The sequence below is a fragment of the Staurois parvus genome, unplaced genomic scaffold (assembly GCF_062004578.1).
Source record: "Staurois parvus isolate SC_StPar_1 unplaced genomic scaffold, SC_StPar_1.0 ptg000506l, whole genome shotgun sequence".
Classification (NCBI taxonomy): Eukaryota; Metazoa; Chordata; class Amphibia; order Anura; family Ranidae; genus Staurois; species Staurois parvus.
In genome coordinates this window covers 1089091-1114725 of record NW_028318302.1, presented here as the reverse complement: position 1 = coordinate 1114725, position 25635 = coordinate 1089091, and the positions used below count along the sequence as shown (strand labels likewise).

The 25635-nt window shown below is 43.5% G+C and overlaps 1 pseudogene; it reads right to left on the bottom strand.

Moving 5' to 3' along the window:
* Positions 1–8271: 8271 nt before the first annotated feature.
* LOC149451926 (WASH complex subunit 5-like) overlaps positions 8272–25635 on the bottom strand; it is a 128771-nt pseudogene continuing 111407 nt past the window's right edge.

Sequence of the window (25635 nt, the reverse complement as noted above, 5' to 3'; positions counted from 1 at the left end):
GCCCTCCGATCCCTACAGGCCCAGTGTTTTCAGGAAGTCTCCGCGACTTGATGTATAGAGGATGGCCGCCAGTATGTAGCTTAGTCCCGTGTGGATTTTTGCTGCCACTTTCTGGACTTGACTCTAGATCTGTTCAGGGATTTCATATCTCCGTGTGTTTTATCTTTTCCAATCCAGAGTGGACGTTTCTTTTCTCTGCACTGATTGGTGGAGATCTCAATCGTCCTGCGGGATTTTGGATTCCTTATTCACAGGTGTATTAGCCTTAGTTGTTTGTATAATATTTTTATATTTTTATATTAATGCCTAGTTGTTTCGGTGGATGGTCGTCCCCCATCGAGCTGGCTAGCGGTCTGGTCTTCTGTCCCGCCCGCTACCTAGCCTTTATGTGGGTGTTTTACCCACAGTTGATTACTATATTGTCTGAATCAACCTCCATGCTTCACAGACATCTTGCTTGTATATCAGATGTCTTCTTGTCTTCTCCTTTCTTTTTCGTCTCTTTCTCCTTGTCCTTTGTCATGTGTGTTTTGTGTTTTTGTAAATTTTTTTCCAGGGCTCCCGGGGATCGCGGTGGATTTAATCTTCCTTTTTTTAGATCACCATGTCGTTGAACTGGTTATCATTGAGTGTCCAGGGGATGAACTCTCCACAGAAACGGGTAAAGATATTTAAGTTTCTCCGGGCTCGCCAAGTTGACATTGCTTGTTTGCAAGAAACTCACTTCTCCACTACTTCTGCCCCAAAATATTTTGATGCACGTTACCCTCAGATATTTCAAGCTACTGGCCCCACTAAACAGAGAGGCGTATTGGTCGCCTTCCATAGTAAAACTACATTCGTCTGTGTGAGGCGTATTGCTGATCCCAATGGCAGATACCTTCTGCTCCAGGGCACGATCCATGGCATAGATGTTACCATAATGTCCTACTACGCTCCCAACGTTAACCCTGGACCTTTTCTGTCACACCTATGTTCTCTTCTGGCTACACATCAATGGGGTACGCTTTTGATGGCAGGGGATTCAAACTTAGTGCTAAATCCTGCACTAGATAAATATCCAGCGGAGCGCTCTGACCCTTCCGCATCAGCGAAGTCCTTTGTACGTACGTTAAATACCCATGATCTGGTAGATTTATGGCGTGAATTTCATCCTCGGGGGAAAGACTACACTTATTACTCACACCCTCATCATTCTCATTCCAGAATTGATCATGCCTTCGTTTCACGTAAACACCTCCCTTTGGTTCGCTCTATTTCTATCCTAACGGTCCCATGGTCAGATCATGAGCCTATTTTGGTAGTCTGTCAATCTCTCCTATGTAGGCTGGCCTTCTCTTCGTGGATAATGAATGACTCCTCGATTTCGCTGAAGGAGATTCAGACGGAGCTACATCGTAAGTCTCAGGAATATTTCCAATTAAACTCGGGTTCTGTCTCTTCTTCAGTAACATTATGGGAAGCGTACAAGGCAGTTCTTAGGTGACATATTATCCACATAGCTTCAAGGCGAAAGAAGGAAAGACAGCTTAAACAGTGTCAGTTGGAATCGAAGTTAGCTTCCATGTCGGCCCAATTTAAACAGTCACCTTCCCTGTCGAATCGTAGACTGTTGGATCAGGCTCATTTAGAATTGGATCTGTGCTTAACAGATGAGGCTGAGCGCTCCTTACGTTAGACTCGCCAGAAGTGGTATAGCAAAGCAAACAAACCAGACTCTATGTTGGCTCGTAGATTGCGTTCTTTTGCGCAACATCCCAAACCGATATCTTTACGTAAATATAAATGAAGGTAATATGGTGCAGCGCTAAAAGAGTGAAAATTAAAGACAGTCAAAAGTCAATGTAGCAATATCCGTGATTCCTTAAATAGGATGCAGACTTCCAAAGCTCTTGCGGCCTTAAATAATAGCAATGCGCACTCACCAGAAACGCATGGATTATGCGCATGTAGGAATAATCATTCCAGATGTCAGATCCTCCAACACTCGGATGGTAAGCATCCTTCTCACGGTGGATCCCTGAAGACTCAAAGCCAGATCCTGAGGTCCTCCTTAAGGTATACCAGGCACTTCACAATGGTGGTGGGACTCTCTCCACTAAGTGGTAATGGCACCTTCTCTGTGGGGGTAACAGCTCCAAAAGGAGCCCCAGAAAAACACACAGGTGCCAGAGATAGTGTAGTATGTTAAAGGAGATTTATTTGCCTTAGCATAACATATATAGGGTAGCATGCAAATCCAGACCCATACAGGTTAAATAAGGATAAGGTAGCAGTGACTGACCCTAGTAAAGATGTCCGCCGAGCCTCCTCGTGGCTACGGCCACGAGGAGGCTCGGCGGACATCTTTACTAGGGTCAGTCACTGCTACCTTATCCTTATTTAACCTGTATGGGTCTGGATTTGCATGCTACCCTATATATGTTATGCTAAGGCAAATAAATCTCCTTTAACATACTACACTATCTCTGGCACCTGTGTGTTTTTCTGGGGCTCCTTTTGGAGCTGTTACCCCCACAGAGAAGGTGCCATTACCACTTAGTGGAGAGAGTCCCACCACCATTGTGAAGTGCCTGGTATACCTTAAGGAGGACCTCAGGATCTGGCTTTGAGTCTTCAGGGATCCACCGTGAGAAGGATGCTTACCATCCGAGTGTTGGAGGATCTGACATCTGGAATGATTATTCCTACATGCGCATAATCCATGCGTTTCTGGTGAGTGCGCATTGCTATTATTTAAGGCCGCAAGAGCTTTGGAAGTCTGCATCCTATTTAAGGAATCACGGATATTGCTACATTGACTTTTGACTGTCTTTAATTTTCACTCTTTTAGCGCTGCACCATATTACCTTCATTTATATTTACATTTAGAGGCATTGTGGTTGCCTTAGGTGCTTTAGCTGCTGTGTTTAAAAGAGCGCTCACTATTATCAATTTTTTTTTTTTCGATATCTTTACGTACTCGTCACAATACCCTTACGAGCAACCCTGTAGCGGTTTTAGAAGAGTTCCGGCACCGACTAGCTAAACTTTATTCTGATCCCACCCGGGCTGACCCTCAGTCCATTTCTGACTTTTTATCTCGTCTGTCCCTGCCTACTTTGACATCGGCCCATAAGGATCTGATGGACCGTAATATCCAAGTATCTAAGGTTTTGCAATGCATAGCAGACCTGAAAACGGGCAAACGCCCAGGTCCTGATGGATATACGGCACTATACTATAAGAAATTAGCTGATGTGCTCACTCCCCACCTTGCAGCTATGTTTAACGCAGTGAAGGGAGGTTCGAATTTTTCCCCGGATTCCTTAACTGCTAATGTGGTTATGATCCCTAAATCGCATCGAGATCACTCTTCCTGGGCAAATTATAGGCCTATCTCTCTTATCAATATCGATATGAAGATTCTTACTAAAATCTTGGCTACTCAATTGAATTCCTTCCTTTCTCATCTGATCAAAAAGGACCAGGTGGGATTTGTTCCCCACAGGCAGGCCGGAGATGCTATCAGACGTATTTTACAATTGCAACATTTGGCCCATACTCGTAAAGTCGATATGATGCTCTTATCCTTGGACATCAATAAGGCCTTCGACCCTTTATCCATGCCGTATCTCCTATCGGTCCTTCACCGCTTTGGTTTTGGCCCTTCCTTCTTACGATGGATCTCTTAGCTATACACATCCCCTCAAGTGAAGCTTAGATACTACAGATTTGAGTCTTCTACGTTCTCGGTTGCCAGAGGTACTAGACAAGGTTGCCCGCTTTCCCCTTTACTTTTTATCTTAGCCTTGGAACCGTTGGCAGAAGCCATTCGTATACATCCTGATATTAAGGGGATTGATGTGGCAGGCTCCCAACATAAATTGTCTTTGTTTGCAGATGACATACTATTGTCAATCTTGAACCCGGGGGTTACTTTGCCCAATTTGCTCGCAGTTCTCCCTTCCTTTGCAACCCTTTCAGGTTTACATGTCAACCCAGCTAAATCAAGAGCTATGTCAGTTACCCTTCCACCATCACTTTTGACTACTTTGAAGCAAACGTTCCCTTTTCAATGGCTTTCGGCCTTACCATATCTAGGAATTAAGCTTACCCCGACATATGACGGACTGTATCAGGCTAACTTTCCCACTGTCTTTCATGAGTTGACCGAGCTATTGTCCTCTTGGTCTCACTTCCCACTTTCATGGTTCGGCAGAATTAATGCAATCCGTATGACCTATCTCCCTATACTACTTTACCTATTTCGTATTTTGCCAGTTCCAGTACCTTCGCATATATTGCGTATTCATCAGTGAAAACTTCTTTCCTTTATTTGGAGCTCCTCTCGACCCAGAATTAGCAAACATATCTTATTCGCGCAACGGAGTGCGAGCGGGTTATCTGTTCCAAATCTCCAGTCTTACTATTTGGCGGCTAACATTGCCCCCTTAGCTCATGTTCATGCATCTCACCACTTCCCCCTGTGGGCTGTTGTAGATATGATGGACTCTCACCCGATACCGCTCTCCTCCTTGCCATGGCTTCCTATCTCTCAACGTCCATCTACCCTTAGCCCGACGCTGACGCTTTCGCTAGGTCTTTGGGATTCTATCAAATATTCCGCTGGCCTTATCTCTCCTCACCTGCCACTGTTACGTCTATTGCATAACCCATTATTCCCTCCGGGTAGGGATAATCCTAGACAGTTTGCCTGGTGGCAGGCGCATGGTTTTTATGATGTTCACTCACTCCTATCTCCCACTAGAATAATTACCTTTGACGCTCTGCGCTCTTCTTATAACATCCCTCTCCGAGAACATTTTGGTTTTGCTTCAACTTCGTCACTTTATTAATACACTAATACGTACGCAAACGGGACCTTATTGTCTGTCCCCCTTTGAAAGCCAGTGCAGACATAGACCTCATGCCCTGGGTTTGATCTCCTTGATTTATTCTTCCATTATATCTTATAGAACCCCTCCGGTTCACTCCTATCATCAGCGTTGGCAGTCTGAATTAGGGGGGACCTTGGATCAACAGGACTGGCAGAACATGACCCAAACATTATATAAATGTTCTAGTAATGTCATTATCCTTGAGAATGCCTACAAAATTCTATACCGATGGTATTATACGCCTGCTCGTCTAGTTAGTTTTATCCCTACATATTCCCCGGTCTGTTTTCGGGGATGCCAACAATTTGGTACCATATCTCACATCTGGTGGACTTGCCCTAAAGTAAGCAGATTATGGATTAGGGTGTATGCCCTCCTCCGCACTATCCTTCACACAGACATTAAGCGTAACCCGTATGAAGCGCTTCTATTTAAATCACTGGAGGGCCTTCTCCGTTCTGAACGGCAGCTGACATCACACTTATTTATGGCAACTAAATTGACAATTGCGAGGGCTTGGAAGACTCCTGTCCTTAGTTTTGAGGCTGTCAAAAACCAGATGAACTTCATAATGGTTAATGAAAAACTGATGGCCATATTGTTGGATACCCATACAAAATTTCTGCAGATATGGCGTTCCTGGCTGGATATAGCTCAACCCTCGAGATTCGACCAGTCCCTTCTGTCGATATGAGGAAGGATTTTGCTGTGATCCCCTCGGAGCCCCTCCCTCCCCTTTTTTTTTTCTTCTGTTGTTGTTTGTGTTGTCCGTGTTTCTCTACTGTTTGTCTTTTCCTAGCCTCCTGTTCAATCTGTCCTTAAACATATTTTACGGATTGTGCTCGCTGTTTTATGCGCTATATCCGCAATACTATCTATGCAATCTAGATTTCTTTATAAACTCTAGGTTATGAACATGTACTATTTTTTGGAGAGGCCTCTTCTCGTGCCTCTCCCGTTTCCTATAATGTTGATGTAGCAAAACTTCCCTTTAGAGTTTACATTATCATTGACCCACAAAGGTTTGTTACCATTCCCTTCAAACCCCTTCCCCCATCCTTTCCTACAGGGCACCTATGTAAACTTTTCAGCTTATGCCTTTATCGATGCATGCCTTGAACCAGCTTCCCTTCATTTAATACAATTTATAATTGTTGGTCATTGAATCTATGCTCCGAATGTTTGTTTATCTTTGCTTAATATTCAATAAAGCTCTTTGTAAAAGAAGAAAGCCCTTCTTGAAGGGTCACATTCTCCACTGTGCCCACTTCACCATCGGTGTTGCGGCCACCATGGTGCCAATAATTTTCAGGCATTGGAGGGCCCAAAGATGTGAGAAAGACATGGCAGGTAGTATTCGACTCCAGAGCACCGGAATCTTCTCCATGGGCAGGGAAATGGTGACACTGACCATGTCAAAATGAGCCCCAAGGAAAATTATAGACTATGTGGGCTCCTACTAGCTCTTCTCATTGTTCAGCAACCACCTGAACCCAAGAAGGGTTGAGATGACATGGGCTGCAGCTGTAGCAGCTGTTCTCTATCCTGGGATAATAGGAGCAGGGCGCCTAGATAATGGTGCTGGTGAATGCCTCTGGTTTTGATCAGGGCCATGACCACCAACAAGACTTTTGAAAACACATGAGGCAAAGCCCAAAGGGAAGACATACGAACTGGAAATGCAGTTGGTACACAGCAAACTGGAGGAACCTCTGAAAATCTTTTGCTATGGGCACATAAAAATAGGCGTCCTTCAGATCTCTAGACAGAAGCCAAGCATCTGGTTGAATTGCTTGTTGAATTGTGAACAGTGTCTCCATTTTGAATTTTGACTTCCTGATAAAAGAGTTTAGATGGGTAAGATCTATGACATGCCTGCAAGCCCCGTTTCTCTTCTGGACCAAAAAGAGGGTCGAATACACACCCTGAAATTCTTCACCCTCCAGAACCGGCACAACAGCGCCTAGAGAGTCCACATAGGTCAGCAGGATTTGCCTCCTTTCTGTGTGGAATGTGGAAGGGCCATAGGGATGAACTTGAGATGAGGAGGGCTCTTGAATGCCCAAGCATGCCTGAAGATACAGTTCTTATGGCCCATAAGTCCAAGACTGAAGTCACCCAGACATGCCAAAAATGGCAAAGAAGTGCCCCCACCTGGCCTGCCTGAGTGGGCCTAATCTCAAAAAGGACTTTGTGGTCTCACGACCTCCAGATGTCGAGCCCTTGGAGGACGTCTGAAAAGATGACTTGACTTCTCCTCCAGCTTCTCTTGAATTCATAGCCTGGCTTGTAGAGGCACGCGCCCCTTGCTCGTTCCAAGCCTTGCATGCTGGGCTGAATCCTCTTCTGGCCTAGCAGATGCCGATCCTGGGGTAGGAAACTGGACCTCCCGCCAGTAGCTCAGGCAATAGTGCTGCCCAGTTTGCTCGCAAACAGGGAAGAACCCTCAAAAGGAATCTTGCACCTCACTTACTTAGAGGCCGGATTGGCGAATCAGGGCTGAAGCCAAAACGCACATTTGGCTGTAACCGAGGACAACATAATCCAAGCCAGCAGATGGATAAGGGCTCCCCCAGAAAGGCAGATGCCAACCTCAGATCCCGAATGGCTGAATTCCTGGCTACCTCTTCTGGAACTCCTCTGAGAGCCGCATCCACGTCATCCGACCGCACTTCCATAGCTTTGGATAAAGCCACTAAGGCAAGCGCTTGCTTGCAGGCCATCTCTGCTGTAGTGTAGATTAGTTTGAGATCAGCATTGATTCACCTTGAAGGACACCAAATGAAGGGAGGGTAATGTGCTTAGCTAGCCTCATCAAGGCTGCATCCACCAGAGGGGCTGATTCTAAATATTTGACATCTTCTGATTGAAAGGATAGAGCTACTATCGACATTACTCCACTCTCCTCAGTGAAAATCTCCCCAAGTTCCTCCAGGAACGGAAAGTTTAGACTTTTTTTTTTTTAGATACTTAAAAAATGTTCTATGTTTAGGTAGAGACTCCACAGCTTCTTCCCACTTCAGGGCCTCTTTAACTGCCTTGACTGTCTGAAGTTCCAGCTGACAGGTGACTAGGCTGAGAAGGTTCCAGTCCCTCCGGAGGGTCTTTGGGAGGGGAGCACACCACGACCGATGGGCTGTGGGTGCAACTAGTCCCTATTTATTTCAGAAACTCTTGAACCACCCGCCTAATCAAAGCCTCTACCTGTTGGCTGGTGCTTACTGTGTCACCGGTTGCCCGGACAAAACAGGAGTTACATAATGACTCAGGGAGTTTTGCACCCCCAGAACATTTTCCTTCTGGAGCAACTGAAGTGTTCCTTAACATGATGCCTGGAGGAGGAACAAGAACTTCTACTAGATTGCCTGGAGCTGGAAGGAGACCTGTGGCGTCAAGATCTAGAGGAAGAGTGATAGCGTCGAGACCTGGAAGCACTTTCATCATCGTGCGCTGTATAATAACGATCAGACCTAGAAGGGCTGAAAAACACAGAACAGGGCATAATTAAAAGCCATAGAGATGCCCACCAGTGGGGGATCGAGAGGGATAAATCCACCTGTCCATACCTAATGTGCTAGGGCTGGTCATAAGGAGGCGGTGACATACAGTTGCAAGAAAAAGTATGTGAACCCCTTGGGATTACATGGAGTTTTTCATGAATTGGGCATAAAATGTGCTCTGAACGTCATCTAAGTCACAACAATAGAAGAACACAGTCTGCTGAACATAATACTACACAAACATTAGATGTTGCCGTGGTTTAATTGCACATAACATGTAAACATTCACAGTGCAGGGAGGAAAAAGTATGTGAACCTTTGGACTTAATAACTGGTTGACCCTCCTTTGGCAGCAATAACCTCAACCAAACGTTTCCTGTAGTTGCAGATCAGACCTGCACAACGATCTGGAGTAATTTTGGACCACTCCTCTTCACAAAACTGTTTCAGTGTAGCAATATTCTTGGGATGTCTGGTGTGAATCACTCTCTTAAGGTCATGCCACAGCATTTCAATCGGGTTGAGGTCAGGACTCTGACTGGGCCACTCCAGAAGGCGTATTCTGTGCTGTTGCAGCTATTTTTTTGTTGAACTACTTGTATGCTTTGGGTCATTGTCCTGTTGCATCACCCATCCTCTGCGGAGCTTCAGTTGGCGGACAGATGGTTGTACGTTTTCCTGCAAAATGTCTTGATAAACTCTGGAATTAATTTTCCCATCAATGACAACAATCCGTCAAGACCCTGAGGCAGCAAAGCAGCCCCAAACCATGATGCTCCCTCCGCCATGTTTTACAGTGGGGATGAGGTTTTGATGTTGGTGTGCTGTGCCTTTTTTTCTCCACACATAGTGTTGTGTGTTCTTCCCAAACAACTCAATCTTGCTTTCCTCTGTCCACAGTATATTTTGCCAGTAGTGCTGTGGAACATCCAGGTGCTCTTTTGCAAACTTCAAACGTGCTGCAATATTCTTTTTGGACAGCAATGGCTTCCTCCGTGGTGTCCTCCCATGTACTCCATTCTTGTTTAATGTTTTCCTTATTGTAGATGTGTCAACAAAAATGTTAGCATGTGCCAGAGATTTCTGTAGGTCTTTAGCTGACACTCTGGGATTCTTCTTTACCTCATACAGCATTCTGCGCTGTGCTCTCGCAGTCATTTTTACAGGACGACCACGCCTAGGGAGAGTAGCAATAGTGCTAAACTTTCTCCATTTGTAGACAGTCTGTCTTACCGTGGACACATGAACATCAAGGCTTTTGGAGATACTTTTGTAACCTTTTCCAGCTTCATGCAAGTCAACAATTCTTGATGGTAGGTCTTCTGAGAGCTCTTTTCTGCGAAGCATGGTTCACATCAGACAGTGCTTCTTGAAACCAGTAAACCCAAAACAGGTGTGTGTTTTTTAAGGGCAGGACAGCTGTCAGCAACACATCCAATATCATCACACTGATTGGAGTCAAGGTTGGCTCACTCCTGGCTCCAATTAGCTCTGGGAGAAGTCATTAAGCTAGGGCCTCACATACTTTTTCCTCCCTGCACTGTGAATGTTTACATGTTATGTGCAATTAAACCATGGCAACATCTAATGTTTGTGTAGTATTATGTTCAGCAGACTGTGTTCTTCTATTGTTGTGACTTAGATGACGTTCAGAGCACATTTTATGCCCAATTCATGCAAAACTTCACGTAATCCCAAGGGGTTCACATACTTTTTCTTGCAACTGCATCCATGCTGGGTCAGCTATGAAGGCAACCAAGCTGTAAAAAAAAAGCAGGATTTCAACAGACCACCAGCAAAGGGGGGAGGGGGGCAGGAGGAAGTGGGTACTAACCTTCCACAGTGGACCACAGCACTTGGGGAAGCTGCCACATCAGCCCGCAGGAATTCCCACTCTGACAGCAGTTTAAATCTGCCGCCAGTGATGACATTACCACTGCTGTATCGCACATGTGCCAGAACCCCGGCATCTCCCCATGAAGCCCACGCGCATGCGAAAGTGCTGCCACCTTACTGTGCTGTGCACGTGTGAAACCAAGCCTTGTACTGAGGCTGCTCGCACATGTGCCACACACCAGGGGACTGCGGACCAGGAAGCAGCAACCTGGAGCACAGCACTGAGCTCCAGGTGAAAGTGAGAGGCCGAGAACTAGAGCCAGGGACAGGGAAGAGGAAAAAAAAACAACCAAGGCACTCCCACGACCACCTGCATAGGAGACCTGCCATGGAGTCTCTCAGGAAAGAGCTTTCTTTTGGTGGTATTTAATTTCCCCTGGGTTTTTTGCACTATAAACGAAAAAAAAGAGTGAAAATTTTGAAAAAAAAGGTTTTCTTTATTTCTATTATAAAATTTTGCAAAGAGGTCATTTTTCTCCTTCACTGATGTGGCGGCACTGAAAGGCAGCACCGATGGGCACTGATGAGGCAGCAATGATAGGCAGCACTGATGGGCACTGATGAGGAGGCACTAATGGGAATTGATGATGCTGCACTGATATGCAGCACTGATGGGCACTGATAGGTGGCAATGATGGGCACTAAGAGGTAGCACTGAAGGGCACTGGCTGGAGACACTGACTGGCAGCACTGACTGGCGGCACTGATGGGCACTGCTGAGCAGCACTATTGGGCACTGACTGGCACTGATGGGCAGCACTGTTGGGCACTGATGGGCTGCACGGTTAGGCACTGATGGGCACTTTTGGGGTTGCACTGATACTTTTCTCCCGCTTTGACTTTGTGAGGAAAGTACTGTCGATAACCGGCATGTGTATTTACATGGTGGTAAGCTGTGATTGAACACAACTGATCACGTGATAAAAGGTTGCTGTGATTGGCCTTTTAGCATGTCATGTGATCAGTTGGACACAGCAATCACAGACAGTGCCTGGTGAGCACCGCTAGGGGCACATTCTGGGAGGACGTCATATAACGCCCTCCCAGAACTAGACGACCAAGCTGTAGCCGTCATTCAGCTATAGTGTGATAGGGAAGTGGTTACAAATTTAATTAAAATCACTTTTTAACTTGAAGGAAGAGAGAGGGGGCACCAAGTAGACCATAGTGTGGTAACCAGGTTTATTAGGAAAAGATAAAAAATAGTGTAAGTGGCACTTACAAGTGTCAGTAAGTACCAGCGTGACTCTGTAATCAGTTTCAGGATTTAAGGATTGGTGAAGGTGGATGTCTGGATTGCAGCAGCCTCAACTGCTCCCCTTCTGGAGCTATCATGGGAAGGCCCTGTGGAGATCACAGGAGCAGTCGTGAAGCACCCAAGAAGATCACTGGAGCTGCTGCCAAAAGACCTTGCAGACACTGCTCAGACACCTGTCAAATTGTTAGAGATACTTTTTAACTTGGAGTGTGTGTGTGTTTATTTACTTTTAACTCCCTGATATATTAGTACCCCTTACTCATTCCAACACTGTACTCATTCCCCTGGGAGGGGGGAAGATATCTAGTGGCTTCCTTAATATAAGTGGAGCTTCCAGATTCCACCATAAGTCCCCTCTAATTATCATCACCATTTTGGGGGGCACTAGTGGTGGGAAAAAGGCCTTTCTCAGTCAACAATGGGAAAAGGGTACTTTGCAAAAGAAAGAGGCTTTGATGCCACCTCAAAAGGATCTCTCTTATGCTGAAAAGCATGTTGTTTGGCTTGGTAAAGGAAAATAGGGATGCATGCTCACTGTCCACCCAGGCTCCTTGGATAGATGAGAATCTGATTGGAGTATTACAAGGAAAGCCAGGAATTTGCCTATTATCCCTCATTATGGCTAGAGCTTAACAATAAGATTCACCTCCTATAGACTTCAATGGAATTTTAAGAAGCATTCACCAAACCCCATGTGAATCAAACCCAGGCAGATTCACTCATTGCATATATTTCAGTAATTGTATAAAAAATGTAGGGTAAGGAAATAACTTTCACTACCTTATCTGTTTAATTGGAAAATCATTATATGCAAAGGTTTTAATTTATTCGGTGCAAAAATTGTGCACAACAAATTCAAATTATGACAGCCACAATTCCATCACTGTAAATGCAGATCCCTATAACCATATGTGCTTTGTATTTATTTAAAACATTTATGTCAGGCCAGAGATATTTTAAAATAAAATGGCATTATTCATGAATGTCTATAATGTTTTTTTCAAAACCTTAATAAAATCTCTTAGAAGTGGTAAGAACAGCAACTACTTTTGAATTAAAGTACTTTAATCTCTAGAGTATTCTAAGCTTTCTTCACAGAAAGTATAACCTTTTAAGCATCAAGAGCTGAAAAAACCCATATTATTATAAGGAATTGCTACAATTTGTGACATCATAAACAGTTTGTGAAAGGAAAATGGTTTAATGCAGAATAAGTTGTTTTTTGTACAGTAAAATGAGAAACATTTCTAAATGCCAGAATTCCAAATAATGCACAGGAATGCAAAAATACAGCATTTTGAAACTTTTAAAAGTGTTATTATTGTAAATGTTAATTTTTTTTGTCTTTTCAAATATTTTTATGCTTTTCCAACTCTTGACACTTTTTATAACAAAAATGGCATAGCAGAAATCCTTAAAGGTACTGCACTATGCAAGCTTTGCATTACCTCCTAAGGTACTTAAATATTGCAACTGACACATACATTTTGCATATTTTGATTCAGTATGGGATAAAGAGATAAAGCTGACTGAAAACAAAAGAAATTGTTTTTAAATAATGCGAGTTTCTTGACCTATTTGTTGCTTGCTACTGTATAGTAAATATTACAGGAAACGTTTGTTATGTTGTCACATCATATATCATAAAAAAGAGCATAATAGGCATTTTTAAACTAAGAAGTTCGCACACATGGACTGAAATTTTGTAATTAAATGGAATGTATAGTAATTTTACCTGTTTTTCAGTCTCATGCTCAGGATGAAGATATAACATTAGTAGATGAGCATTTCCTACCAACTGACTCTCTACGAGCTCATATTACTGTGATCTTGAAAGGGGAAAAGGACCCTGCTCAATGTATGATTTATTAACCAGTTTCACTACTAAACATAGATCTAAAAATCTTCAAAAAAACCTTATCAGTCAGACTCTAACCTATCCCTTAAGAAGTCTCTGACCCTGATCAAGTTTGTTTTATGCCATCCAATGAGGCGAACGATAATACCATAAGGGCGCTCAACATAATCCACCTAGCTCATGTCCAGAATGATATGCTTGCTTTCTCTGATGCCGTGAAAGCCTTTGACAGGGTGGATTGGCACTTCCTGAAGGAGACACTGACTCATATCTGCATAGGGGCTAACTTTAGCACATGGATAGAGGGCATCTAATCCTACAACAGCTGTAAGGGTGAATAAGGCAATCTCCTCCTATTTTTTTCTGGCCAATGGAACACGACAAGGCTGCCCATTTGTCACTCTTGAATTTTATTTTGGTGCTAGAGTTCTTCTTGTGATATATATGCCAAAACCTGAATGTCCAAGGTTTCCCTGTGGGAGTTCCACGCCAAAAAGTAGTGGCTTTTGCAGACAACTTGTTATTTTTCATCACAACCCCAAAAACTACTCTTCCTAACCTCTTGAGTGGATTCCGTAGATACAGTGACTTATTTAATTTCAGGAAAAACTTCACAAGTCTGAACTGCTTAACATCACCTTATCCTCAATGCAAGCTCACACCCTATGCCCATCCTTTCCTTTTCCATGGACGATCACTCACCCTAATTATTTGGGTGTGAAAATAACTTCTACCATAGATGAAATCTTCACTGCCAATTTTCCACCCCTCTTACGTTTTATTACAGAAAACCTACATAAGTGGCATAATAATTCATGGCATGGATGGGTAGAAACATTGTTTTCAAGATAAATATCAAGCTCAGACTCTTGTACTTGTTCCATACTTCGCCTATTTCCATCCCCCAATCTTTCTTTTAATCAATGCATAGTGAATTTATATGCTTTGTATGGGCAAACTCACACACCAGCTTGTCCCATTCCTGTCTTACAATGCTGAAGACACATAGGAAGATGGCTTTCTAAAATCCCCTCCAATACTACCAAGCTGTCCACCTCTCCAGGGTGATTGCTTGGTGAAAGGACTTCAGCCATAAGCAAAGACTCAAAATTGAACAATCACGCACCAATACCCCACTGCGATGCCTACCCTGGATAGAATCTAGGCTCCTATGGACCCTTATTGTTGCTACTCTTAAGATACTTAACCAACAACAAAATCCCTCAGGTTCAAGGTTTGAAATGACCTGGCTGTTCCCAGTGTTTGGCAATCCAGCATTACCTCTAGTCAAACAAATAGGTAGTTCAGGCAGCTCTTACAACAGGGTACATCCCAACTTCAAGGCTTTCTCTCCAGCTCAGCATTGAAACCTACATCAGACCTGCAAATTATGTTTGACCCCCATGTTGGATACGTGTAGGCTTCAACAACTAACTCACTACCTAGTCAGTTTGATTTAGCATGGTATGCCCCAATTTTCCTAAAATCTCTGCCTGCAGTTGGGTCTCTCTTTTTACATGGTCTCAGCTACTTATAAGTTGCTTGCAGCTGCAAGGTTCTCACACATTGGCATAAAGTTCTGACATTTTGCAAAAAATCTACCCTAAGTTATTGAATGCTTGCTGGAGATGCAAAGAGGCACAGCTTACCATCCTTCACATTTTTTGGATATGCAGATGTTTGAGGGCTTCTGGTCCCAAGTCAGGGAGATTATTAAATAGCTCACTGATTTTTACTTAAGTACAGACTCGGCCAGGTACTTGCTGTACCATTCCAATCTCCCAAAATACAGGTATAAAATATCAGTGCTGCTTCACTTGCTAAATGCAGCCAAAGCATGCATACCAGCACTCTGGAAGCAGGACTCCTCTCCTAAACTGACAAAATGTACTCCATGGAAAGCATTACAGTCGCATTGCAAGACAATGTGGGGGAAGCTGAACATTAAATGTTTTTCCTTAAAGCAGAGAAGGCATTAAAAAAAAAACTTTAGCCTTTACAACCAGTTTAACTTTAAAAAAAGGCTAAAACTACTGCTAACTTTCTGGCAATAATTCTCCTATTTTAATTTCAGCCAATACCTCTCCCTTGCATATATCACCCCTTACCTCACAATCTACCCAACCTAATAAAGACCAGATGCATCTAAATACCAGCATTTGTGCTATGCAGTGTCATTGTTATGAAGTAAACAGCATATTGTATGCCTGTAAATTATTTTCCCATTATTTTACTGTGCAAGTTTCCTGTGTGTTTCTGGAGGGACTAAAAATGGTAATTTTTCACATGTTGGCAGGAAGGTCATGTGACCTGCTGTATATTTACCATTTTATGGTGAGATATTTTATTTGAAACCAAAAGTGAAAAGTGAAAAGGCCTATTAAATATAGTAACCAGCAAACCAATACAATATATTTCAGTAAATCAAACAAAAATAAGTGAGCGCTCAGGACAACAATTGAGCAAGCTGCATATGCACTGCAAAAAGGAACCCTAAAGCCTTGCAAATGATCTTAAGAAACAGTGCAGCGCTATAATAATATATGTTGATATTAAAATAAATGTGTAATAGAATCAATAATAATAGTAGATCAATTAATCATAATTTAATACTATACAATATACGTGAATGAAGCGCTAGGTTGGGCGCCAAAAATAATTGTGCAACTTTGAAAAGTCTTACAACCAAAAAAAGGGTTCATAAATTAGTGAAGGCTTGACGAAATCAGGTCAGCATACAGTGCTCCATATAAGTCCTAATGCACTTGTGATATCAAATAAATCCGTGTGGCTTAATCCGTGCAAATGATTGTAAGAAATGCGCACTCACCAGATGCCCATGATTAATGAGCAATATGTTGTATAAAAATCTGTAGGAAGCTCCCTTTACATGGATCTGCCAGACAGCATGGAACCAGGATCGCTCCTCTGGACATATTGAAGCGGGTGCCATTTTACTGAAGGCCAAACAGTAAAAGACATATTGCATCTCCAGATATCGTAGATTTTCATCACTGACCGTCATTTAAGCTCCAATACTATCCCGCACTTTGCTTAAGGAGTAGTTTAATATAAAAGGAAGACATGGAAAGGTCAAATTAATGGAAGATATGAATTATAAATTATGAAGAGGTAACATATAGATAATTCAAATATTCAGCGGCAATATTACCAATCATCTAAATATTAACAATGCTCCTGAGAAAGATGTTAATACACATTATATATATATATCTGTGTGTTCTCACTATTATAACGAACAACAAAAACCGCCACATCTAGATGTACTAAACTCTTCAAAAATAGGAAAAAAGAAGAAAAAAAACGGTCAAGGATAATGGTCCATAATTCCAGATAAAACTAGAGAATTTGAGGTGGCTAGAGTGGAGTTTCAATGAATGTCAATGGGCGGCGTGAGTTGCAAACAAATGGTCATATTGTGAAAACTATCAGGACTATGACTTAGTCGTGGACATTTTTAGTGGCAGCAGGGATAGCTGAACATTTTGATATAAGATTTGTGTAGGTGGGCTTGAAAATGAGGGAGTGATGGCAGTTTAGAAATCATGTTCTGATTTTTCAGCTCACACGCTAGCTTTTGTCAGCTCCCACTCTAGTTTTGAACATTGCGCTATTCATTCCTATGGGACCAATTTTACCACAAAAACAGCGATATTTCGTGAACCATTCGGCGAAACGTTCCACAAAGTAATAGCACACCAATCGGGAACAATCCGCACGTTTTGGTATATTACTGTCTATGTAGTGTAAAAACTGTGGGAGGAGTTCTGGGTGGTAAATTTGGCTATAATAATAAGAATATATATGTGAGATAACAGTAAGTGGTCTTGCCATTCAAGAACACTTAAATATCAAAATATCTCTATTTACAAATGCATATTATATGTCATACTAATAATGATTTAATATATCTATTATCAACCGTGATAAAAATAATTCCACATATCCATTGTTACAAATTCAAACAGAGATAAAAATTCCATAACATAAAAGGTATACTATATAATCTGGAAAATTAAAATATCATCAATTATGTACCGTATGTTCAAATATCCATATGTCGCATATGACCATATATTGGTCAGAGAAATGTATTCGATTAATATAATAAACCTATAATAGTGTCCACCTCATGTTCAATAAAAATTATATTATAGAATAGGATAAGCATAAATATCAAAAATGAAAAACAGATTAGGATAGACATGAATATGATCTCAATTATGGTTAAATTTTCCTTACTTTTATATTAAACTACTCATTAAGCAAAGTGTGGGATAGTATTGGAGCTTAAATGACGGTCAGTGATGAAAAACCACGATATCTAGAGATGCAATATGTCTTTTAATATTTGGCCTTCAGTAAAATGGCACCCGCTTCAATTTGGCCTTTATAAAAACGGCACCAGCTCATGCGCGTGCGCCTTGCAAGCTATATATTTGGCCTTCAGTAAAATGGCGCCCGCTTTAATTTGGTCTTAATCAAAATAGCACCTGCTCATGCGCTTGCGCCTCGCGTACTATATAAGGAGTTCAATGGATGTCCGGCATTTAGGCACACCCCCTTTGAGAACGTACGTAAGCATGAAACGCGTCAAGGAGGAGCTGTACGCCGTGACGTCACGCTGACGGAGCCGCATGAAGGTCCGGCAGCCATCTTAGAGAGTGGCTGTTCAGCCACATTGTCTTTTTATGCTGTTATATTCTAGCATTTCCACGTGGAAGATTACTAAGCTTATTTTTTACATAATAAAGTGGCAACATTACTACACTATGAGCATATTTTGTTATTGGCTGTGGTTTGAGCTAAGGATTCCCAGGACCCCAGTGGAAGCGTGGCTGAAGAGGAGGCTTATGTCCAGAGGAGGGATCCTGGTTCCATACGGTCTGGCAGATCCATGTAAAGGGGGATTCCTACAAATTCTTATACAACATATTGCACATTAATCATGCGCATCTGGTGAGTGCGCATTTCTTACAATCTTTTGCACAAATTAAGCCACACGGATTTATTTGATATCACAAGTGCATTAGGACTTATATGGAGCACCGTATGCTGACCTGATTTCGTCAAGCCTTCACTAATTTATGAACACTTTTTTTGTTATAAGACTTTTCACAGTTTCACAATTATTTTTGGTGGCCAACCTAGCGCTTCATTCACTTATATTGTATAATATTATTTCATTATGATCAATCGATCTAGTATTATTATTGATTATATTACACATTTATTTTAACATCAACATATATTATTATAGCGCTGCACTGTTTTTTCAGAATATATTTCAGTGTCACTGGGTTTGAGGGTGTCCCCCTCAAAATCCATTCCAGAACTGTATTCACTATATCAGGGAATCAATGTGGTATGTATTTTAAGGGGGGACCCTAAGCATTTTTTACATAAAGGGGCAATACCCATTGTTTACGAAAAATGTATACTGTCCTTTTAACCACTTGCCCTCCTGAGGATTTAGCCCAGGGGTGGGCAAACTTTTTGACTTGAGGGCCACAATGGGTTCATATATTGGACCCGGGGGCCGGACCAAGAGTAGATGAATGATGTGTATGTGTCATCCATAGTAAGTATAGTAATATTCCCACATAGTAAGCATAGTACTTAATCCCCCATATAGCAATTCATCCCCCATAGTAATTCATCCCCCATATAGTAATTCATCCCCCATAGTAATTCATCCCCCATATAGTAATTCATCCCCCATATAGTAATTCATCCCCCATAGTAATTCATCCCCATATAGTAATTCATCCCCCATAGTAATTCATCCCCCATATAGTAATTCATCCCCCATATAGTAATTCATCCCCATATAGTAATTCATGCCCCATAGTAATTCATCCCCCATATATTAATTCATCCCCCATAGTAATTCATCCCCCATATAGTAATTCATCCCCCATATAGTAATTCATCCCCCATAGTAATTCATCCCCCATATAGTAATTCATCCCCCATACAGTAATTCATCCCCCATATAGTAATTCATCCCCCATAGTAATTCATCCCCCATATAGTAATTCATCCCCCATATAGTAATTCATCCCCCATATAGTAATTCATCCCCCATAGTAATTCATCCCCCATATAGTAATTCATCCCCCATAGTAACTCATCCCCCATATAGTAATTCATCCCCCATATAGTAATTCATCCCCCATAGTAATTCATCCTGGGCCCCCCCATGATGGCCCTGTTCATGGCGACCAAGAGGGGGGTACGCCTAGCAGGCATTTCCCTTCCTCTCTGGAGAACAGATGTGCAAAGATACAAGTCTAGCCTCTCTCAGGTCACTATAGGTATGATTTAGTCATAGTTATTTATATATCATGCTGGTATAGACCCTTTGGTCTAATCATTCTGCCTATATTTCTCTTTTATGGGAATTTGGTATGCAGTACCATTAGAAAACTTCTGTTCCCACCTCCTTTTCTTATTATTTTACCCCCTTAGATCTCTTATCCTTTCCATCTTCCCTTCTTTTAGGCTTCTCTCCTCCCCCGGTTCCTACCCCTACTTGTTTCCCCGGTTTGCACCTTTGTCTCTGGTGGCAGAAGGAGCTCCCCCCATTTTCCTTCCCCTTCACTTCTCTTCCCCTTCTCTCCCCTCTATTTCTTCCCTTAGTTTCTCTTTCTTCTCCTTTTCCCTAGTTTTCCTGCCCCAACCCTTTTCTGTGATTGGGTTTGGGGGCTTCTATCTCTCCTTCTCTCTTTCCTCTCCCGGGATCACAGTTTTCCTGCTCCATACTGGTGGACAGGGTGCTGGGATGGCAGTGGATGTTATCGATTTTACTGTCAAGGACCGACTGGCAGTAGCCTCTAGCGACCCACAGGCCGGAATTCCCCAGGGCGCAGAGTCTAAGCCCCAGTCTGCTGTTTCACCAGAGCCCCTGATGGTGGGGATGGATTTGAAGCAGCCTGAGACCAGGTCGCGACCCCCGAGTACAACCAGCTGTGGTAGAGGTGGTTTACCAGTGGTAGGTAGCAGGTGAGAGCCAGATGTGAAGAGATAGTGTGTAACGTAGTCAGACAGGCCAGGTCGGTAACAGCGGAGGCAGACGGTACAGATCTGCAGGCAAAAGGATAAACGGGTCACAGGCCAGGTTCAGCAACAGGAGGTCAGGTAAACAGGAGAAGGCAGAAGAATGGTTAGACACGCCAGGGATCAGGGCAGGAGAGAGTCACAATAATCGGGGTCAGGCAGATTCAGCAACAAGGCAATCTCAGCACTAGGAACAGGAACACAGGAATAAGACCATACGGCAGTTGAGCATTGCAAGAGCCAGATTTAAATAGAGCGCACTGCGCTGTCATTGGTGACAAGTGCGCTCCCGTGTGCGTGAGTGCGCATGCGCGGCTGCAACTGCCGCCGTGGGAGCCCAGGTCCTAGCGCCCGCGTGTTACTGCGTTGGCAATCTGCGCATGCGCATACCTATCCGCTGCGGTGATCCCTGACATTTACATCCTTCAATGCATGAGACCTGGGTGTTCCAGACTCCTAACTGATCTGAAGAAATTGAAGACTATGCCGGAAGTGCGTCACTACGTCGGCCGACACATTGCGTCACAATACCATCTGACAATACCAGAGCCCTGAGGAAGTCACATGGTATTGTGACGCAACGCGTCGGCCTGACGTAGTGACGCACTTCCGGCATAGCGGCCATCTTGGTACACCTGTACAGCCGTTGTACACCCATACATTTTTTCCCTCATCTGAAAGCATGGGGTTGGAACCATAACTGCTGCTATGTGAGTGCATTGTTTACTGTTATTGTCCCTATTTTTCAATAAATATACTACACTATGGGAGGATCTGTTTTATGTCCCGTATGAGAGATTGGTGCTACACTTGATCTTACCTGGAGAGGAGCCATTAGAGAGGTGCTGACCCCTCGAGGGATTTGAGTGCGATGAGGAGCGATTATTTGGAATGACAGCAGGCTTGGAGGATCCGTGAGAAGGATCCAGTAAAGCGCTTTGACCCACAAGGGTCGAAGTTATAAGGTGAGAGGCTTATCCAGATGGTGGTCGGATTGTCTTCTGTCAGCTTCCATATTCACTTGCACACGAATATCAGCACGACTGTGTGTCATCTAAATGTTACCATCGACATATATTGGACTTTAAGAGCACTGATTAAGTTGATTCTTTATTGTGGTTTCACTATAGTATGTTCACTATATGAACGTGTGATTTTATATATTATTTACACTGAATGGATATGTACAGAGAGATATATATGTTTTCTACACGATTTAGGTCATTATAATTATTTTGAAGGTGTATCTAACCAGCATTAGTTGTTTCTAAATATCATCACCATCACGGCTGGAGTGTATTATTGTCTTCACATATAATTGTTTGGAATTTTTGCATGAAATCACTTGGTTATTAATTGATTTGGCATTTTTTCACTAATTGATACACTGTGTACATGTATGTATATATATATATATATATATATATATACGTATATGTATATGCACTTGTTTATAATGTGAACACCTATGTGCATCGTCTGCTATTTTCTGGGTTTTATTTCCTTCCCTTCCATCGCTTCCTGGTCCGCCTCCTAGTTTGCTTGTCTATCTAAGACATGCTCAGTCTAGCCCACCTTGCCTGAGCAACTTCTTAGTTCTCTGAGCTCCTGTCTGTCACTACACTTGAATCCTGTATCGGACTACCTGTGCACAGACCCAGGCTTTGTCCACTGACTGTGCTGATCTCCACCAGTCCTGACCTCGGCCAGTCTATCGGCTTCCCTGTTGTCTCGTGGATTATACTCTGCTCACGCGATTGGTCTCCGCATCCTCAGCTGGGCGTACCAGGGGGCCGTGACCTGGTTCCAGCTTGCTGCAAGTCCATCCCCACCATCTGGGACTCTGGTGAAGAAGCAGGCTGAGGCTTAGACTCCGTGCCCTGGGAAACCCCGAGTTGGCGGTCTACAAGGCCTCACTACCACAGGTTCCTGACACCTTCGCCTACTTCCAAATCGAAGGGGATGAGCATTTTGATAGCTAGGTCTGTCCCTTGGTCTCTTGATGGTGCGGCAGTATGTCTTGGGTCGAAGCGAATTTTGGTCAAGGGCAAAATTGGTACTCACCTAATCACATTAGCAAATGTGTACTTTCCCAATGTGGACCATCTCCCTTTTTTGTGTAATATGGTGCTGGTTCTATTGGAGTTTACTGACGGAACGCTGATATTAGGTGGCGATTTGAATTTCAAAATGGACCCACCCTTTAATGTTTGAAGGTGCAAGTCTCACCTTTCTTTTGCTAGACTGAAGTGTCTTAAGGTAGAACTTAATTTTGCGTTTGGGCTCTTTTGTCCGTAGCCCCAGACTTGATGGCTTAACGAAGCCCTTCTTCAATCTCCGGATATTCGTCAGGCTGTGGAAACAGCCATAGCAGACTACTTTTCTCTCAATTCGGGCTCGGTGGACAACCCTCTCTTACTCTGGGATGCACATAAACCTGTCATCCGGGGCTCCCTGATGGAGATTGGAGCACGTTTGAAATGGGAAAGGACCCAACACCTTACTAGCTTGCTTCCGTCAGCTTGAGAGTGTGCATAAGGCCAGCCTAGCACTTATAGGGATCTTGTAAAGACATATGAGGAACTGAACTCCCTCCTTTGCTATAAAGTTAAACAGAAATTGGCCTGGTGTCATCGCACGATGTAGGAGTTCTCTAACAAGCCAGGCACCCTCCTGGCCAGGGCACTCTGTGGCCCCCGTGCTCGTATATTCATATTGCACATTAGCTCTGCCTCTGGCTCCAAATTAAGTACTTTGGATGCCATGGCCTCGGAATTCCGCTCCTTTTACCATGGCCTATACAATTTACAACCAACATCTACTAGTGCAGCTGCACGGGACCTTTCCTTGGACATTCGGTCCTACATTTCCTCATCCAGAATGCCATCACTTCCACAATCAGTGCAGAAGAAGCTGAATGCACCTATCACAATAGAAGAGCTGGGCGTGGTACTATCCCAAACCCAAGGAAGGCTCAAGGCCTGGATGGTTTCACCTTCTCCTGCTACAAAACCTTTTGTGACTTGCTAGCCCCCCATCTGTTGACCGCTTGGAATGGAATGAAGGTGCCTCTTGACTCCCTCCAGGCCTATAACTCAGTGATATCCAAGGAAGGCAAAGACCCTGCTCTTTGCGGTAGTTATCGGCCGATAGTTTTGCACAATACTGATCTGAAACTTTTCAGTCATAGCCAATAGGTTAATTCCACATATTCCTCAGTTGATGCACAAGGATCAAGCAGGCTTTGTCCCTCTTAGAGAGCCACGAGACAATACCATATGAGTACTCAATCTAATCCATGGTGTGATCACCAGTAAGCGCCCGCTTGTTCCGCTCTCCACGGATGCAGAAGAAGCATTTGATAGGATCCGGTAGCGATTTATGCAAGCGATTCTAGAACATATTGGCCTCGGCACCCCCATGTGTCGCTGGATTTCTGCTCTCTACTCCTCCCCTTCAGCGGCAGTGAAAGCCAATGAGACCAGGTCTGTCTTCTTCCCCATTTCGAATGGGTGTCCCCTTTCTCCTCTCATCTTTATCTTAGTGCTGGAACCCTTGCTGTGCATACTCCACTCAAATCCTAATATAACCATTTTTTGTAAACCCTTGGGATTCCACAAAGTTGCAGCTTTCGTGGATGACCTGAAATTCTTTGTCACGAATCCGCTTACATCGTTGCTCAATATTTTACGGGCATTACAGACGTACGGCTCTCTGTCCAACTTCAAAGTCAACTTGTCGAAATCTTCTGCCCTTAACATCTCTGCAGATGCAACTACTATGCAAGGTCTTAAACCATCCTTTCCGTTCAGATGGGCTGCAGAAGCCATTAGCTACCTGGGCACAAACATCACCCCTGACCCTTCCAATTGTATGGAGCAATCTCTGAATCACTTCTTTTTAAACTTATGGAAGACCTCTTACATTGACACTCATTAACATTGATGTGGTTTGGTCAATGCACCGCTCTTAAGATGACGTACTCCCCAGAGTCCTCGCTCTTCTGCAAGCCCTTCCGATATGCCTTCCCCCAACATTTTTGCACAGACTCAAGAAGTCTGGGGGTGTCGGCCTTCTGGATATTCAGGCATACTATAAAGCAACTCATCTTACCAGATTGGTAGACTGGCACTGTCGTGGGGGGGCCAAGCACTGGGTTGACATGGAGATGGAGGACTCCAGGGATACTGCCATCAGTTAGCCCTAGCTCTCCTCTCCATTACCCAGGGAACTCGGTGCCCACCCTACCCTAAGCAGCACACTACAGTTCTCAAGGGCAATGTTCTATGCCTTCCTGGTCTCTCCACAGCCCTCCCCTATGATTCCCATCTTGCATAATTCAGAGTTTGGCCCTGGTCTTTGCCATCCCCAATTTTGTCAGCTTAAAGCCTCCGGCTGCACCAATCTGACTGATTTTCTGACTTTGGGGGAGTGCACTAATTTCCATGGAGCTTTCTCGACTTGCTGACCCTCCCTTGAACTTTTGGGGAAGACTTCAGTTGCATTTTTTTCTCCACCGCTGCTCTCTCACTCCAGGCATATCCAGAGCCCTTACAAATTTTGAGTCCATCTGTTATAGGGGGGAATCGATATGCCATTCCCTCTCCAAGATATGTGCATCCCTGATCCACCCTGGAGCCAACTATGTCCCACCTTTTCTGGCCAAATGGGAGGCAGACCTAGACTTACAACTCACGAATCAGCAAACAGAGAAAATTCTCTATTTCTCTCACAAATCCTCTATTGCCTCAAAGGTCAAGGAAACCAGCTACAAAATACTCACCAAGTGGTATAAGGTTTCTGCCATACTCCACCGCATTTCCCATCAGATATCTAGCTCCTGCTGGTGCTGTGGGGTGGGTGATGAATCCATGGTCCACATCTTCTGGCAGTTCAGGGCCCACTAATTCAGCCCTTTTGGCAAGCAGTGCTCTGTGTCATTAAGCAACTCACTGATGTTGACCTAAGCGTTGACCCTACGGCCTGCCTGTTGCACCTGACAGAGAGACCTACTAAAAAATACAAGCACTCTCTTACCATACAACTCTTGAATGCTGCTAAAGCATGCATTCCTCTCCACTGGAGAGATGTTAACCCACCTACGAAAGCTCTATGGTTTACTAACGTCAATGAACTCAGGGACATGGAAGACTTTACGGCCAC